Genomic DNA, 17,849 nt, shown 5'->3' on the forward strand with positions numbered 1-17,849 from the left:
TAAGGGCCTAATTATGATGTCGGTCAGAGAGCGAGCCAACTGACTTCTTGTCGGAATCAGTTCCGACTGACTCACATTCGGCAAGTCCGACCAACCGATTGCAGTGCTTCCGAACACCGTTCGCAAAATCTCACATTGACTTCAATGGGAGCTTGTGTTTCAACCGAGAAAATAGACATCCATTGAAAAAAGCGGTGGTTGCGGAAAACCCTGCACCTTATAGCAGGCACCCCATGGTGCCTGCCACACTGTGCATGGTTTGAAAGAGGGGTCCCATAGATACCAACACAGCCCCCAACTGGAAGCCTCAGGATGAAGGGGGGCCCCCAAAGTCAGTTTCGGATAGCCTTTTTGTGTCAGACAGATTGATTTGGAAAGGCTGTCTGAATCCGACATCGTAATACATCGGCCGGAAATGCGGCCCGTAGAGCTGTATGATTCGGCTTCAACCGACTTGGAGTTTCCGAATGCTGGTCGGAACCGATTCAGACTGACCAAAAGGTTTGCTTTCCGATCGAGTACATTGTAATAAGTCGGTCAGAAATAATTCTGACCGATTTGGAAACATAGGTTCCGACATGGTTTCGGCAAATCCGACTGCAGTTCGGAGACTTTTCAACCAACATAGTAATGAGGCAGTAAGTCATAGGCCTAGCATCCACTCCAGGACCCGGTCCTGCTTCAATTCACTGTCCAAGTAAGTTGAAGATTAAACCTCAACATAAAAGTAAGAAATTCAATCGGAACTGGTCTCCATCCCATCACTCCCGATCCAGGGAGTAGTTGATCAGTTGGCACTTGAACAACACTCCTCCCCCTAACTTACCCACTCCAAGCCTATCCCAAGGCTGGTACTGATGCGCCTATGTTCACTGGGCTGTTGTTGAACCCAGCTGCCAATAGAGGTTTTCGGGTAGGGCATGCTGCAACTTTTCTGGACAAAGTGGGTTCCCTTGGGAGCACCATGTTGGCTCATAGAAGCACAGGGGTCCCCATCAGACTTCTGTCAGTGGGCTTTGCTCTTGCGCAGACTGACCCTGTCAAGCCTACGCCTGGCCCAATATTAGTGTCATCTAACATCTCCAGACCCGTGTCAAAGGCCTCATCCAAATAAAAACTGATATTTAAACAGTATGTATAAATATATATATATATATCTAAAACAATTCCAGCACTCTCTGAGGTAAATTTATACCGCTTCTTTATTTTCAAAGTAACGCAACATCTATCGACAGCTGCCTGCTGGCTTATTCACATATACATTTATATACAAACATATACAAACACACACACACACACACACACACACACACATATATATATATGTATATATATATATATATATATATATATATATATATATATATATATATATATATATATATATATATATATTCACTGAAAAAACCATAGGTTTCACACCAGTTATAGTTAGGAATTAGCATTTAAAAAACCTATTAAATTCACTGACAAAACCATAGATTTCACACCATTTATAGTTAGCTGGAAATTTTACTGACATAAAACCATTGAAATTCCCACGTTATAGTTAGTTGGACTCACTATAACTTGCGCGCCTGTAATGCACTGCTGATGACGTCACATATTACATCACTCATGACATGGTCAGTGACATCACTCATGACATCACTGATGACACCATCCAGTGAATGTGTGTCTTTCTGAAAAATACATTTGTTTTATATATGTATTTGTAAAGGTCGATGGAAGAATAAATGTTTAAATAAGTGTGTAAATGGATGTTTTTTAAAAAAAAAATTGGTTGGGTAACTGGCTTATTACGTGTATCTTAGTGAATACATATATTAGCGAGTATTGTTTAAATATTTAAATCTTTGTATCAGTGTTTCTCTTTGTGTATAAGTGGCTGCAGGGGTTGGTGACTGACTCACTGTTTGTATGTGTTTTGAAGACAGCATATGTGCAGGACTGTATGGGTGGATGAGTGTGTATATGTGTGTGTTAGTGAGTGAATGACTGTCTCACTAGTGTCTTCATTAGTAACGACATATGTTTTAATCTAGTATATGTGAGTATTGATGTATATAAGTGAGTATAGTATATATAGTGAGAGATTGTAGGAGTTCCTGTTTAAATAAGTATGTGTTTCTATAAGTGATTGTTTAAGAGAGTAAGTATGGGTAAGTTTCCTTAGAAGTAAGGTGGTAGTGTGTGTATAAATGTATATGCAAATAAATGGATGTTCAATAGTTTATTTGCATGTGTGAGTATGTGTGTGAGTAACTTTTGGATGACTGCTGATGTGTAACAGGATGTATAGGTGTATCACTACATATGATGAGTGAGTATATATATGAGTGACTATATAGAACTGTTGGTGAATGAGTGGATGTGTATATAGATGGTGGAATTACTGAATTGGTTGTTGTTACTGGTTTGGGTATCTCCATTTTTTTGAAAATGTTTGTTTCTATTTTTGAATATGTGTTTCAAGCGTTACATTACACTGAAATTAGGTCTGTCACTCTGTCACAAGGATGGTGTCATCAGTGATGTCATGAGTGATGTCACTGACCATGTCATGAGTGATGTAATATGTGACGTCATCAGCAGTGCATTACAGGCGCGCAAGTTATAGTGAGTCCAACTAACTATAACGTGGGAATTTCAATGGTTTTATGTCAGTAAAATTTCCAGCTAACTATAAATGGTGTGAAATCTATGGTTTTGTCAGTGAATTTAATAGGTTTTTTAAATGCTAATTCCTAACTATAACTGGTGTGAAACCTATGGTTTTTTCAGTGAATTTCAAAGGTTTTTTAAATGCTAATTCCTAACTATAACTGGTGTGAAACCTATGGTTTTTTCAGTGAATTTCAAAGGTTTTTTTAATGCTAATTCCTAACTATATAAGACCTGAAAGCCCACCAGGAATCTCCAGTATGCGCCAGGGGACTGCATTGCAGAGAGGTGTAATGAAGCCACAACCCTTTTTACACCTCTCGGCAACGCAGCCCCCGTGCATGTTTGAAGAGGGGGAACTAATTCCCCTTGCATACTGGGGGCCCCTGGGGGCCAATTAGCCCACCTGGAACCTCCAGTATGCGCCAGGGGCTGCATTGCAGAGGTGTAATGAGACTATGCCCCTTGTTACACCTCTCTGCAACGCAGCCCACTGCCGCGTTTGCAGAGGGGGAACTAATTCCCCTTGCATACTGGGGGTCCCTGGGGTCAACTGGTCCACCAGGAGCCTCCAGTATGCGCGAGGGAGCTGCATTGCAGAGAAGTGTAATGAGGCCACACCCTTGTTACACCTCTCTGCAATGCAGGCCACTGGCGCGTTTGTAGAGGGGGGACTAATTCCCCTTGCATACTGGGGGTCCCTGGATCATATCTGCCCAAACACCGATATTCCGAACGATCGTAAATTACTTTTACTACTCTCTACTACTCACTCTACTATTCACTCTACTACTCTCTACTACTCACTCTCTGCTACTCTCTCTACTGCTCTCTACTACTCTCTACTACTCACTCTCTACTCTCTATTACTCACTCTCTACTCTCTACTCTCTACCTCTCTCTTCTTCTCTCTCTACTAATCTCTACCTCTCTACCGCTACCTCTCTACCTCTCTACCTCTACACCTCTACCTCTCTACCTCTCTCTACACGCACACATATACACATATATGCATATATATATATGCATATGCATTTATATATATGTATGTGTATGTATAAAAAAAACAACAAAACATTTTTTTTTTTAAACAGCTACTTTTAAAACTGTCATTCTTTTTCCCCATGGTACGCTCCCCGGTACGCTTACCGGTGCGCGTACCGGTGCGCGTACCGGGCGCTCACCCCGCGAAAATCAAATTTTTAAAAATTTTTTTTTTGCTCTGCGGGGCCCTTTTATGGCCCCCACATCAAACCTAGGGGGTCAAGGGGGGTCTACTCTGCCCCCTTATGGTCATTTCCCTCTTTGTTTTGGCCACCTCTCGTGTCTCGATCCTACCGAGACACAAGATGGCGGCCGCTCCGGACTGTTTAGAATGTTTACAGACACCCCAGAGCCAATCAGCTTTCTGCGCGCAAGTCGCGGTAAGCGCCCGGTGCGCGTACCGGTGCGCGTACCGGAGCGCGGCTATAGATATATATATTTTTTTGAACCTTAATTACTCAAAATCCACTGGAGCACATATCTTGAGACATAGCAAAGGCACATCGGGCTACCAGTCCCTACAATTTTGCCAAGTTTGGTGGAAATCCATTCAGCCGTTCGGGCTAAAAGTGAAATCGACCGCCCTATGGAAATTAACATGGGGAAAACGCGTTTTGGGACCCCCCTTTTATCTCGGCCCCCGCTTGACGAATCCCCCCCCAAACTTTCAGGGAAGGACCGGAACGCCGCGAGGCCATTTTGAGGAAATTTTGAGGCAGATTCGTCAACCGGCGCCAAAGTTATTCCAAATAGAATTTTGAGATTTAACATTGAAAAAAATCCTAACTATAACTACCTACTGGCGACCGCCAGTAGGTAATATATATATATATATATATATATATATATATATATATATATATATATATATATATATATATATATATATATATATATATATATATATATATATATAAATATATATTCACTGAAAAAACCTAGGTTTGACACCAGTTATAGTTAGCTGGAAATTTTACTGACATAAAACCATTGAAATTCCCACGTTATAGTTAGTTGTGCTCACTATAACTTGCGCGCCTGCAATGCACTGCTGATGACGTCACATATTACATCACTCATGACATGGTTAGTGACATCACTCATGACATCCCTGATGACACCATCCAGTGAATGTGTGTCTTTCTGAAAAATAAATATGTTTTATATATGTATATGTAAAGGTCTATGGAAGAATAAATGTTTAAATAAGTGTCTTAATGGATGTTTTTTTTTTTAATTGATTGGTTAACTGGTTTATTAAGTGTATCTTAGTGAATACATATATTAGCGAGTATTGTTTAAATATCTAAATGTTTGTTTCAGCGTGTCAGTGGTATAAGTGGCTGCATGGGTTGGTGAGTAGCTATATGTGTGTGTATATGGGTTATTAGATGTTTTTTTAGTATCAGTATGAGTGTCTGTATGGTTTGGTGGGGGTGTTACTTAGCACATAGATGCATCAACGACTGACTCACTGTTTGTATGTGTTTTGAAGGCAGCATATGTGCAGGACTGTATGGGTGGATGAGTGTGTATATGTGTGTGTTAGTGAGTGAATGACTGTCTCACTAATGTCTTTATCAGTAACTACATATGTTTTAATCTAGTATATGTGAAAATTGATGTATATAAGCTAGTATATGTGAGAGTGAGAGATTGAAAGAGTTCTTGTTTAAATAAGTATGTGTTCCTATAAGTGATTGTTTAAGAGAGTAAGTATGTGTAAGTTTCCTTAGAAGTAAGGTGTTAGTGTGTGTATAGCTGTATATGCAAATAAATTGATGTTCAATAGTTTATTTGCATGTGTGATTATGTGTGTGAGTAACTTTTGGATGACTGTCGGTGTGTAACAGGATGTATAGGTGTTTCACTACATATGATGAGTGAATATATGTATGAGAGACTATATAGAACTGTTGGTGAATGAGTGGATGTGTATATAGATGGTGGTATTACTGAATTGGTTGTTGTAACTGGTATGGGTATCTCTATTTTTATGAACATTTTAGTTTCTATTTTTTAATATGTGTTTCAAGGGTTACATTACACTGAAAGGAGGTCTGTCACTCTGTCACAAGGATGGTGTCATCAGTGATGTCATGAGTGATGTCACTGACCATGTCATGAGTGATGTAATATGTGACGCCATCAGCAGTGAATTGCAGGCGCACAAGTTATAGTGAGTCCAACTAACTATAACGTGAGAATTTCAATGGTTTTATGTCAGCAAAATTTCCAGCTAACTATAACTGGTGTCAAACCTATGTTTTTTTCAGTGAATTTAATAGGTTTTTTAAATGCTAATTTCTAACTATAACTGGTGTGAAACCTATGTTTTTTTCAGTGAATTTCATAGGATTTTTAAATGCTAATTCCTAACTATATAAGGCCTGAAACCTACGTTTTTTTCAGTGAATTTCAAAGTTTTTTTATGCTAATTCCTAACTATATAAGACCTGAATGCCCACCAGGAATCTCCAGTATGCGCCAGGTACTGCATTACAGAGAGGTGTAATGAAGCCACGCCCCTTTTTACACCTATCTGCAACGCAGCCCCAGTGCATGTTGGAAGAGGGGGAACTAATTCCCCTTGCATACTGGGGGCCCCTGGGGGACAACTAGCCCACCTGGAACCTCCAGTATGCGCCAGGGGGCTGCATTGCAGAGGTGTAATGAGGCTATGCCACTTGTTACACCTCTCTGCAACGCAGCCCCCTGCTGCGTTTGCAGAGGGGGAACTAATTCCCCTTGCATACTGGGGATCCCTGGGGGCCAACTAGCCCACCAGGAGCCTCCAGTATGCGCCAGGGGGCTGCATTGCAGAGAGGTGTAATGAGGCCACACCCTTTTTTACACCTCTCTGCAACGCAGCCCCCGTGCATGTTTGAAGAGGGGGAACTAATTCCCCTTGCATACTAGGGGTCCCTGGGGGCCAACTAGCCCACCTGGAACCTCCAGTATGCGCCAGGGGGCTGCATTGCACAGAGGTGTAATGAGGCTATGCCCCTTTTTACACCTCTCTGCAACGCAGGCCACTGGCACGTTTGCAGAGGGGGGACTAATTCCCCTTGCATACTGGGGGTTCCTGGGTCATATCTGCCCAAACACCGATATTCCGAACGATTGAAAATTACTTTTCTTGAGAAACATTTGGATTTGGATTATCATGTCCTATACTTTGGAATTTTTGAAAGACTGACTTTGAGGATGCTATAAATTACTCAAGTCTGCCCGAATTGTGTGGGTAAAATTGATACCTAGTCACTTTGAATAAGAATGTACTTACGTCTCGTCTAACATTTGGAAGAAATATCTAGTTATATGACAACAGGATACCGACATAACTTGAAGGAAATAAGAACGCCCTGAAGAAGTTCTGTTGTACAGAACGAAACGTTTTGGCTGGCTGTGGTACATAAACTTAAGGAAAATAAAAGCATTTGAATATACACCAAGATTCAGCGCTTCAATAAGGACTCTAAGTGATATGATTTGATTGGACTTATTGTGCAAGTGGTGCTGTGCCAAACTTTGGAATATTCTCCACTACTCTCTACTACTTACTCTCTCCTATTCCACTACTCTCAAATACTCACTCTCTACTACTCATTCTCTACTACTCTACTACTCTCTACTACTCTCTCTACTACTCACTCCCTACTACTCACTATCTACTACTCTCTACTACTCACTCTACTACTCTCTCTCTACTACTCACTCTTTACTACTCACTCTTTACTACTCACTCTCTACTACGCTCTACTACTCACTCTCTACTTCTCACTCTCTACTACTCTCTACTACTCACTCTCTACTACTCTCTCTCTACTACTCACTCTCTACTACTCTCTACTACTCACTCTCTACTAGTCTCTACTACTCACTCTACTACTCACTCTCTACTACTCTCTACTATTCTCTCTCTCTGCTACTCACTCTCTACTACTCTCTACTACTCACTCTCTACTACTCTCTACTACTCACTCTTTACTACTCTCTACTACTCACTCTCTACTGCTCTCTACTACTCACTCTACTAAATACTCTCTACTACTCTCTACTACCCACTCTCTACTACTCTCTACTACTCACTCTACTATTCACTCTACTACTCACTCTCTGCTACTCTCTCTGCTGCTCTCTACTACTCACTCTCTACTCTCTATTACTCACTCTCTACCTCTCTCTACTTCTCTCTCTACTAGTCTCTACCTCTCTACCGCTACCTCTCTACCTCTACCTCTCTACCTCTACACCTCTACCTCTCTACCTCTCTCTACACGCACACATATACACATATATATATGCATATATATGCATTTATATATATGTATGTGTATATATATACATACATATATAAACATATATAATCTGTATATCTATATAAATACAAATATAAATGCATGCATACATATACATATATGCATACAGATGCATGTTATTTACATGAAAGTTTAAAAAACACTAATAAAAGCAAACCTAAAAAGCCACCTCATTACAAACAGAATGGCTTTAACTTAAAACGAGGGCGAGATCTATTGCATTTTCAATGCTTGTTTACTTTGGTTCCATCAAGAAGGCATTCAGATGTGTCACACATTTGCCATTAATTCTGAATGTTAGCACTCTAGTTGCTCATTAGATCACTGTAGTAAAGCTACTGCTCACCAGGGAAGTCTGCTGCTGGTATTCAAAGTGCATGTTTCAGTCTGCATGTCAGAATTATTTTAATGAAATAGAAGAGGATTTGAGAAGTCACTCAAATGATCCCTAATTTTTCTTTCTGAAGCACTAATCATACTTTCTATGGCAAAATGAACCCCCTCATGTTGTTCCTTTTTAAATTAAATGTTTTCAGTCTTACCACTTCATTCCAATCAAGATGGCTTCTGGTGTGCCATACTTTTGTCATAAGTAAGACTGTTAGCGCTCTAGTTGTTCCTTAGAACACTCTGGGACATTCTGTCATTGGGCTATACTTGGGCTACATCTGGGTGATATTTGGGCTACATTTAGGCTCTTTTGTCTCTGGTGGCCATCTTGGGAGACTGTATGTCAGAATTTTTTAATGAAATTGAAGAAGATTTGAGAAGTCACTCAAAATGTGCCCTAATTTTTCTTTCTGCAGCACTAGTCATACTTTCTATGGCAAAATATACCCCCTCATTTTGTTCCTTTTTAAATTAAATGTTTTAAGAGTTACCACTTTATTCCAATCAAGATGGCTTCAGGTGTGCCATACCTTTGTAATAAGTAGGACTGTTAGCGCTCTAGTTGTTCTTTAGAACACTCTGGGACATTCTGTCATTGGGCTATACTTGGGCTACATCTGGGTGACATTTGGGCTACATTTGGGCTCTTTTGTCTCTGGTGGCCATCTTGGGAGACTGCATGTCAGAATTTTTTAATGAAATAGAAGAGGATTTGAGAAGTCACTCAAAATGTGCCCTAATTTTTCTTTCTGCAGCACTAATAATACTTTCTATGGCATAATATACCCCCTCATTTTGTTCCTTTTTAAATTAAATGTTTTAAGAGTTACCACTTTATTCCCATCACGATGGCTTCAGTTGTGCTATACCTTTGTAATAAGTAGGACTGTTAGCGCTCTAGTTGTTCTTTAGAACACTCTAGGAGGCTGCAGTAGAACACAAAGGAATCAACTGACAGTCTGTCCTTGTTGGATGTACATGTTTTACTGAGAATGTCAGACTTCATTCTCACATGACTGAGAAAGATAATGTGAATTTACAGAAAATATGCTTTCAGTTTAGCTTATAGATCCCCTTCCAAACCACTGTGGGAAAATCAGGAGATATTAGTTTTCTTTCACATAGGATTCATGATATCACAGCAGAAGGCTTTTTCACATGGTAAAATCACCTTAGAACACACCACAATTCCTAAAATGAGTATTGTACCATCAACAAATGATGTATAATGTAACTAAAGTCCTAAAACCCTCTATTAACTACAATGCTTTTTAATGAGGTGCTATCATGTATATTGGTCCCAAGATGGCTGCCAACACTTCTTGGATGAAGTGCTGACAGCCAGTCAGATCAGATGTGTGGTTAGGCTCCGCCCAGATATATATATTTTTTTAACCTAAATTACTCAAAATCCACTGGAGCACATATCTTGAGACATAGCAAAGGCACATCGGGCTACCAGTCCCTACAATTTTGCCAAGTTTTGTGGAAATCCATTCAGCCGTTCGGGCTAAAAGTGAGTCCAACCGCCCTATGGAAATTAACATGGGGAAAACACGTTTTGGGACCCCCCTTTTATCTCAGCCCCCGCTTGACGAATCCCCCCCAAACGTTCAGGGAAGGAGCGGAGCGCAGCGAGGCAAATTTAAGGAAAATTACAGGCAGATTCCTCAACCGGCGCCAAAGTTATTTCCAATAGAATGTTGCGGATTTCCTATAGAAAACAATTCTAACTATAACTACCCACTGGCGACCGCCAGTAGGTAATATATATGTATATGTATATATATATATATATATATATATATATATATATATATATATATATATATATATATTTATACTATCAGCCCGCCCCCACGTTGTCCGGAGGCAATCAGGCTTCACGCAGGCAGTCCGCCAAACTTTACCGCTCCTCCCCGCGCTCCAAACGGCCCGCTCCAGTCCGCCAAAGTTTACCGATCCCCCCCTTGCTTGACCCATCGGGGGCAATCAGGCATCGTGCAGGCAGTCCACCAAACTTTACCGCTCCTCCCCCTGCTCCAAACGGCCCGCTCCAGTCCGCCAAAGTTTACTGCTCCTCCCCTTGCTTGACCCTCCGGGGGCAATCAGGCTTCGCGCATGCAGTCCGCCAAACTTTACCGCTCCTCCCCGCGCTCCAAAGGGCCCGCTCCAGTCCGCCAAAGTTTACCGCTCCTCCCCTTGCTTGACCCTCCGGGGGCAATCAGGCATCGCGCAGGCAGTCCGCCAAAGTTTACTGCTGCAAAGTTTACCGCTCCTCCCCTTGCTTGACCCTCCGGGGGCAATCAGGCATCGCGCAGGCAGTCCGCCAAAGTTCACCGCTCCTCCCCGCGCTCCTCTCCGCCGCTCCTCCAAGCACTCTCGATGATGTCAGCAAGCACGTCGTTAGCGCACGCGGCCAGCGCTACTTCCAAGGGACTACTTTTTTTTGGAACGTATATTTTATTGTGGTATATAGCCTATGTCACTCTGCAGACCCTGACAATTCAATTCCAATGATGTATTGGGTGTTTGGATTGGCGCTGTGGTTCCCGAGTTTACCCGCCTCAAAGGTTCACAGTTCTCGCTTTATAATAGTAGTATATATATATATATATATATATATATGTATATATATATATATATATATATATATATATATATATATATATCTCCAAACAAATGCTGGCTTTTACCCGAGCCTCTTCCGCGGCTGGCTAGCGGCTGGGGTAGCCACCCCCTTAAATTCAGTCGATATCCAAAGCCTGTATCCCAGAGTATCAGGAGAAAAAAAACCAGTGGAGCCATTGCCTCAGTTCAAAAGTGCGATTTATTACAACACTAATACCAACGCGTTTCGGAGTTGCCTCACTCCTTCGTCACGGGCGTTAGATTGTGTGCAAGAGATAGTTAATAAAGTGCATTACCAGTCATGTGACAGTGAAAATAGAAACAATCCAGCAGATATATTGTATCTCAATAAAGTTTTCATCTTTAAACAGAGTACCGTAGTATTGTTGTTATTAAATGGCTTTTACATATTTACATGCTATAAAACAAGTGTGAATTAATCACCCACAACTTTTATATGCATTTAGACGAAAACAAAGTGGTATATACAGTGTATCCTAATCGGGTCTTAAATATCAGCGTAATAACACATGAGTATGCACTGTGATAATACAAATGCAACTCGCATCATAATGTAATGTGTTATCACCACACAAAATACATTTGATCATTTCCAAAATTAATAAATGCCCGGTCGGAACTCAGCCGCGAACCCTTGTCCATGTAATAAACAAAAAGGATGGCACTAACGCACTATCCACTTGCGCTATTGAGGAGTTAACATACATCCTGATCTAAAGTCCTGCCAATATAGGCTAGTCCACTGCTACACAACCCTAGTGGGTAAAAAATAATGAATGTTAGCAGTGTTAACATATAAATATACAGATGTGATGCACAACATTTTTGAGATGCCATTGCAACAATAGGATTGATGCCCCAGTGGGCGAAATTGGATGATTGTTTCTTCACATAGCAGGTGGTACTTCTAATCTTCAGCCATTACATAACACATTCGCTTCTTAACTCTGTAAATACATATATATAATATATACACACACACATACATAAACACAAAAATTGAAGTAGGTAACTCTGAATAGATCTCAAAAGTGGAGAACAGCTTTTTTATGGAACATTCCACAAACACAACCAAAACTGCACATCTGCTTATCTCAAATTCTGTTTCTCCAGCGATGTTTTTACTCATAGGTTTTGCACAGTGCTATCAACGCCTACCTAGAATGTGAAAAAGCCTTTTGCCATTTTAGCAGCAAAGACTTTAGGCATAGGATTATGAAGTGCTATCCACACTAAGCTGAAAAATGGCAATAGCCTTATCCCTTTCCAGGCACAATATTACAACTTTGGATTAGTAAAATAACATCCAAGCAAACTTGAAATGAATAAAAGCAACCATGACATATGTGCCATGGCTAGAGGGGTCGCTGCAAAGTAGTACAAGCATTTGCAATGCATAAGGTCTCACATTAGGAAAGTTTGAGCTATTGGTATTGTAAATTACACATTTTTTATTTATGTGTTGGTTTTGAAAATAGCAAAAATAATAGCTTTGTCATTTACAATGCCAATAGTTATAACTTGTGACACCTATAGCATTTGTAATGCAATATGTGTTGTATTCACGTGACTTAGATGTATTGATATTACAAATAACAATGACTTTTAATTTTTTAATAATTAATACTTAAATAAAAGTTATTGTAATTTATAATGGCAATAGCTTAAACTTTTGTAAATAACTTTTGTGAAGAATATGTTCAGTGTATTTTATTGTGACGAAAATCCAAGAACAGAAGTGAAATACTAACGTCTTTTTGTGACATTTGTAATAAAGCTTGAAACATTGAGAGCACATATTTGACCCAGTTGTTGTTGAATGGTTGCACAGATTGATGCTGTGGTGGCGCTGAGTGATGTTGTGGTGGCGACTAGTGATGCTGTGGCATTCAATGATCCTGTGGTAGCGCATAGTGATGTTGTTGTGCCCCTGAGTGATGCTGTGGTGTGGTGAGTGATGCTGTGGTGATGCGATAGATAGAGTGAGTGGGATAGATAGATAGAGTGAGGGCAATAGATAGATAGAGTGAGGGCGATAGATAGATAGAGGGAGAGCGATAGATAGAGTGAGGGCGATAGAGAGATTGAGTGAGCGAGATAGGTAGATAGATAGATAGAGTGAGGGCGATAGATAGCTAGACATAGATAGAGTGATGGCGATCAGTATCTAGATAAATAGATAGATAGAATGAGGGCGATAGATAGAGAGATAGATAGATAGATAGATAGATAGATAGATAGATAGATAGATAGATAGATAGATAGATAGATAGATAAATAGAGTGAGGGCGATAGGTAGATAGCGTGAGGGCAATAGATAGATAGATAGAGTGAGGGTGAGAGAGTGAGGGCGATAGATAGAAAGAGAGATAGAGTGAGGGCGACAGATAGAGTGAGGGCTTTAGAGTGAGGGCGATAGATAGATAGATAGATAAAGTGAGGCTGATAGATAGATAGATAGATAGATAGATAGATAGATAGATAGATAGATAGATAGATAGATAGATAGATAGATAGATAGATAGATAGATAGATAGATAGAGTGAGGGCAATAGATAGATAGAGTGAGGGCGATAGATAGAGGGAGGGCGATAGATAGATAGATTGATAGATAAAGTGAGGGCGATAGATAGAGTGAGGGAGATAGATAGATAGATAGATAGATAGATAGATAGATAGATAGATAGATAGATAGATAGATAGAGATAGATAGATTGATAGAGTGAGGGCGATAGATAGAGTGAGGGCGATAGATAGATTGATAGATAGAGTGAGGCAGATAGATAGATAGATACATTGATAGAGTCAGGGTGATAGGTAGATAGAGTGAAGGCGATAGAGTGAGGGCGATAGATAGAGTGAAGGCGATAGATAGAGTGAGGGGGATAGATAGATAGATAGATAGATAGATAGATAGATAGATAGATGGATAGATAGATAGATAGATAGAGGGCGATTAGATAGATAGATAGAGTGAGGGCGATAGATAGACAGATAGAGTGAGGGTGATAGATAGACAGATAGAGTGAGGGCGATAGATAGACAGATAGAGTGAGGGCGATAGATAGATAGATAGGATAGATAGGTAGAGTGAGGGTGATAGATAGAGTGAAGGTGATAGATAGATAGATAGATAGATAGATAGATAGATAGATAGATAGATAGATAGATAGATAGATAGATAGATAGATAGATAGATAGATAGAGCAAGGGAGATAGATAGATAGATAGATAGATAGATAGATAGATAGATAGATAGATAGATAGATAGATAGAGGGCGATAGATAGATAGTGAGGGCAATAGATAGATAGAGTGAGGGCGATAGCAAGATAGAGTGAGGGCAATAGATAGATAGATTGATAGATAGAGTGAGGCCGATAGATAGATAGATAGGATAGATAGATAGAGTGAGGGAGATAGATAGATAGATAGAGTGAGGGCGATAGAGTGAGGGCGATAGAGTGAGGGCGATAGAGTGAAGGTGATAGATAGATAGATAGATAGATAGATAGATAGATAGATAGAGATAGATAGATAGAGATAGATAGATAGATAGAGTGAGGGAGATAGATAGTGAGGGCCATAGATAGATCGAGTGAGGGCGATAGCAAGATAGAGTGAGGGCGATAGATAGAGTGAGGGCGATAGATAGAGTGAGGGCGATAGATAGAGTGAGGGTGATAGATAGATAGAGTGAGGGCGAGAGATGGAGGGCGATAGATAGAGTGAAGGCGATAGATAGAGTGAGGACGATAGATAGATAGATAGATAGATAGATAGATAGATAGATAGATAGATAGATAGATAGATAGATAGATAGATAGATAGATAGATAGATAGATAGAGTGAGGACAATAGATAGACAGATAGAGCGAGGGTGATAGATAGACAGATAGAGTAAGGGCGATAGATAGACAGATAGAGTGAGGGCGATAGATAGACAGATAGAGTGAGGGCGATAGATAGACAGATAGAGTGAGGGCGATAGATAGAGTGAGGGCGCTAGATAGACAGATAGAGTGAGGGAGATAGAGTGAGGGCGACAGATAGAGTGAGGGTGATAGATAGATAGATAGGATAGATAGATAGAGTAATTGTAATTGTAATTGTAATTGTAAAATAGTTTTTATAAAGCGCATGCTATCGCTCCACGGAGCATCTTGGCGCTGTAAAAGCCGTAGCCTAGAATGGTGGGCCGGAAATACTACTCACATCACTTTCAAACTACCTGAAGGTTTATTTGAGCCTAAACTAGCTGTTTACTAGCTGTGTCTGGTAGATTAAAAATCCAGGTTTTCAGGGCTTTCCTGAATTCGATTTCAGTGGGGATTTGCCGTAGGCTTTGTGGGAGTTTATTCCAGAGTGAGGCCGATAGATAGATAGATAGATAGATAGATAGATAGATAGATAGATAGATAGATAGATAGATAGATAGATAGATAGATAGATAGGATAGATAGGATAGATAGATAGATAGATAGAGTGAGGGCGATAGAGTGAAGGTGATAGATAGATCGATAGATAGATAGAGCGAGGGAGATAGATAGATAGTGAGGGCAATAGATAGATAGATAGATAGATAGATAGATAGATAGATAGATAGATAGATAGATAGATAGATAGATAGATAGATAGATAGATAGATAGATAGAGTGAGGGCGATTAGATAGAGTGAGGCCGATAGATAGATAGAGTGAGGGCGATAGATAGACAGATAGAGTGAGGGCGATAGATAGACAGATAGAGTGAGGGCGATAGATAGATAGATAGATAGATAGAGTGAGGGCGATAGATAGAAAGATCGATAGATAGTTGTGTGTGTGGTTGTGTGTGGTTGTGTGTGCGTGGTGGTGTGTGTGTGGTTGTGTGTGTTATGCTTTTTTATGCTATGCTATGTTTTGTTGTGTTTTGTTAAGCTATGCTATGTTTTGTTGTGTTTTGCTATGTTTTGTTATGCTATGTGTTGTTGTGTTTTGTTATGCTATGTGTTGTTGTGTTTTGTTATGCTATGTGTTGTTGTGTTTTGTTATGCAATGTTTTGTTTTGCTATTCTATGCTTTGTTTTGTTATGCTATGCTATGTTTTTTGCTATCCTATGCTTTGTTTTGTTATGCTATGCAATGCTTTGTTGTGTTTTGTTAAGCTATGCTATGTTTTGTTGTGTTTTGCTATGTTTTGTTATGCTATGATTTGTTTGTGTTTTATTATGCTATGCTTTGTTTTGCGATACTATGCTTTGTTATGCTATGCTTTGTTATGCTATGCTTTGTTATGCTATGCTGTGTTATGCTATGCTTTGTTATGCTATGCTTTGTGATGCTATGTTTTGTTATGCTATGCCAAGCGTTGTTTTGTTAGGCTATGCTATGCTGTGTTTTGTTATGCTATGCTTTTTTGTATTTTGTTATGCTATGCTATGTTTTGTTGTGTTTTGTTATGCTATGCTAGGTTTTGGTAGGTTTTTCAATGCTATGTTTTGTTATGTATGCTATGTTTTGTTGTGTGTTGTTATGCTATGCTATGTTTTGTTGTGTTTTGCTGTTTTGTTATGCTATGCTTTGTTTTAAGTTATGCTATGCTTTGTTATGTTATGCTATGTTTTGTTCTGCTATGTGTTGTTTTTTGTTAAGCTATGTTTTGTTATGTTATGATATGTTTTGTTATGCTATGCTATGTTTTGCTATCCTATGCTTTGTTTTGTTATGTTATGCTATGCTATGTTTAGTTTTGCTATCCTATGCTTTGTTTTGTTATGCTATGCTATGTTTTGTTGTGTTTTGCTATGATTTGTTATGCTATGCTATGTTTTGCTATCCTATGCTTTGTTTTGTTATGTTTTGCTATGCTATGTTTAGTTTTGCTATCCTATGCTTTGTTTTGTTATGCTATGCTATGTTTTGTTGTGTTTTGCTATGATTTGTTATGCTATGCTATGTTTTGTTGTGTTTTATTATGCTATGCTTTGTTTTGCTATGCTATGTTTTGTTATGCTATGTTTTGTTATGCTATGCTTTGTTATACTATGCTTTGTTATGCTAAGCTTTGTCTTAGCTATGCTATGTTTTGTTATGTATGCTATGTTTTGTTGTGTGTTGTTATGCTATGTTTTGCTGTTTTGTAATGCTATGCTTTGCTTTAAGTTATGTTATGCTATGCTTTGTTATGTTATGCTATGTTTTGTTCTGCTATGTGTTGTGTTTTGTTATGCTATGTTTTGTTATGTTATGCTATGTTTTGTTATGCTATGCTATGTTTTGCTATCCTATGCTTTGTTTTGTTATGCTATGCTATGCTATGTTTAGTTTTGCTATCCTATGCTTTGTTTTGTTATGCTATGCTATGTTTTGTTGTGTTTCGCTATGATTTTTTATGCTATGCTATGTTTTGTTGTGTTTTATTATGCTATGCTTTGTTTTGCTATGCTATGCTTTGTTATGCTATGTTTTGTTATGCTATGCCAAGCGTTGTTTTGTTAAGCTATGCTATGTTGTGTTTTGTTATGCTATGCTATGTTGTATTTTGTTATGCTATGCTATGTTTTGTTGTGTTTTGTTATGCTATGCTAGGTTTTGCTATGTTTTGCAATGCTATGTTTTGTTACGTATGCTATGTTTTGTTGTGTTTTGCTATGATTTGTTATGCTATGCTATGGTTTGCTATCCTATGCTTTGTTTTGTTATGTTATGCTATGCTATGTTTAGTTTTGCTATCCTATGCTTTGTTTTGTTACGCTATGCTTTGTTTTGTTATGCTATGCTTTAGGTTATGCTATGTT

General features: G+C 39.2%; 1 protein-coding gene across 1 annotated transcript in view; it reads right to left on the bottom strand.

Moving 5' to 3' along the window:
* DNAAF8 (dynein axonemal assembly factor 8) overlaps nt 1-17,849 on the bottom strand; it is a 1,006,155-nt gene that overhangs the window by 815,831 nt on the left and 172,475 nt on the right. The gene's annotated exons all lie outside the window — the stretch shown is intronic.

Source organism: Lissotriton vulgaris, chromosome 10 (assembly GCF_964263255.1).
Source record: "Lissotriton vulgaris chromosome 10, aLisVul1.2, whole genome shotgun sequence".
NCBI classification, from domain to species: domain Eukaryota; kingdom Metazoa; phylum Chordata; class Amphibia; order Caudata; family Salamandridae; genus Lissotriton; species Lissotriton vulgaris.